Here is a 2,597-nt window from a genome sequence, read left to right as displayed (position 1 = left end):
GCGTGATCCTGGAGTCCCGGGATCGAGTCCCAGGTCTGGCTCCCTGCATGGAGCCTGCTTCTGCCTCTGCCTGTGTCTCTGCCTCTCTCTCTCACTCTCTCGTGAATAAATAAATAAAATCTTTAAAAAAACAAACAAACAAAAAAAACCAATCTGTCCTGTATCTTTCGGTGTCAGCATATCTGACCCCCCCCCCCCCCCCGCCCCGCACACTTTGCTCTTTTTATCAGCTACCTGCTATCTCATCTGCCGGGGGACCTCGTTGGTTTCATCCTTTTCCCCTCCTGATGGACACTTCAAGGTCCCTCCAAGATTTCCTGGTTGTCCCTTCCCGTCGCAGCGTGGTGTGTGAGCATTCATTAAGTGCATTTGGTCCTTCTCCCTCTTTGTGACTGATTAAAAATGACTCATGTGCGTTCCTGATGAAAAGGGCCCTGGGGCTCCTCGGCCCCCCTGCCCTACCCCCACCCCTGGCTCTGCGCCCTCCACCACCGGCCTGGGACCAGTTCCCAAACAGCTCACTCAGCAGATGTTTGATGATTTCAGAAAGCCGGAGGGTCGCAGGTCACGTCCGTCAGCTCCTTGCCGAGCCCCCCAGGACCGCCCGCCCTGTTGCCTGGTGAAGCCGAGGCGGGAGCCCTGCCAACATCGTGGCCCCCGAGGTTTCTATCTTTATTGTCTCTCGGATCACTTCCGTAGAGCGTTAGCTCAACTTACAAACCAAACAAATATTTTCCTGTCCGCGCCGCACTTTTCCCGGGAGAGCGCAGAGCTTCTGGCCTGGGGGGCCTGGGTCCGGGCTGCGGGCCAGCGATCCGTGTGCTCAGGGACAGCAGGCCCTGGGGACCAATGTCCTAGTCTGTCCTGTCTGCAGATTGGGCGCCGGGGATGAATAGGTCGGGGTGGATATGTGGGTGCCGAGGGGGACCCGAGCAGTGGCCGAGCCAAAGCACTTTGCAGTTATTCTGCAATTACAAAGCCGAATAAGACATTTCTTATCATCGAGTTTTGACAACATTTTAGACAAAAAGATGTGTGAAATGATAGAGTATCCTGCACGTGAAGAGGCAAACCTTTATTCGCTCTCCTTTCTAAATGCCCGGGACCTACAAGGCTGGAGGGAGGACACACGGGGTGGAAGCTTTTTGGGGTGCAGGCTGGCCTCCCTCTCCCCTAGCTCTTCTGCACCCCCGTGAATGTCTTGGCATCTCATGCCTCCTGTGTCTCCTTTGATAACGAGGAGATGTGAGCGCTGGAGCCTGAAGACCCAGTTTCCAAATAAGGTCACATTCCCCTGTTCCAGGGCAGAGATTAGGCCTTGGACATAATTTTTTTTTTTTTTGGAGGGATACACTTCAACTCATAGCAGAGGCCAAGCTCTTTCTTCCCCAATCTTAACAGCACTCAACTTTTTACGGACAAAACTTTCATAACAGCACATTAAACAATTGTGATATGATGAGACAGATTGGGGATTATTCATGGTAAATAAAATATATTTTTTGTCTTAGTGATTTGATTCTTAGTGGAAGTACTATAGATTTAGATTCAGAACCCAAGGGGCATGCTGGGGTGGCTTTGGAGGAGGAACATGCAACTCTTGATCTCGGGGTTGTGAGTTTGAGCCCCACATTGGGTGTAGAGATGACTAAAGAAAAATAAACTTTTTAAAAAATTAAATCAAATTAATTGGGAACCCAGTGATACTCTCCTAGTATAGTTAACAATCGGTGGGTGACTTAAATTGCTTATGAGAAGCAAAATGTAGTCAGAACACTAATAGAGGTTTAACATTTTTTTGAGATCCTCATAGATTAGTGCATTGAAAAGCAGCTTCTTTTTTTTCTTTCTCTTCCCTCTTCCTCCTCCCTTCCTCCCTCCTCCAACTCCTCCCCTCCCTCTCTCCCTCCTTTTTTTTTTTTTTTTTTAATTTATGATAGTCACAGAGAGAGAGAGAGAGAGGCAGAGACACAGGCGGAGGGAGAAGCAGGCTCCATGCACCGGGAGCCCGATGTGGGATTCGATTCCGGGTCTCCAGGATCGCGCCCTGGGCCAAAGGCAGGCGCCAAACCGCTGCGCCACCCAGGGATCCCCCCTCCTTTCTTTTTAAAAATATTTTATTTATTTGTTCACGATAGACTCAGAGAGAGGCAGAGACACAGACAGAGGGAGAAGCAGGCTCCCTGCAGGGAGCCTGATGCGGGACTTGATCCCAGGATCCCAGGATCACGACCTGAGCCAAAGGCAGATGCTCAACCACTGATCCACCTAGGTGCCCCTCTTTTCTCTTCTCTTCTCTTCTTTCTCTTCTCTTCTTTCTCTTCTCTTCTCTTCTCTTCTCTTCTCTTCTCTTCTCTTCTCTTCTTTCTTTCTTTTTTCTTCTTTCTTTCTTTCTTTCTTTCTTTCTTCTTTCTTTCTTTCTCCTTCTTTCTTTCTTTCTTTCTTTCTTTCTTTCTTTCTTTCTTTCTTTCTTCTTTCTTCTTCTCTCTTTCTTTCTTCCTTCTTCCTTCCTTCCTTCCTTCCTTCCTTCCTTCCTTCCTCTCTCTCTCTGTCTCTATCTGTTTCTTTCTTTCTCTGTCTCTCTGTCTCTCTTTTTC

Source organism: Vulpes lagopus, chromosome 7, assembly GCF_018345385.1.
Source record: "Vulpes lagopus strain Blue_001 chromosome 7, ASM1834538v1, whole genome shotgun sequence".
Classification (NCBI taxonomy): Eukaryota; Metazoa; Chordata; class Mammalia; order Carnivora; family Canidae; genus Vulpes; species Vulpes lagopus.
This window is presented reverse-complemented; position numbering follows the sequence as displayed.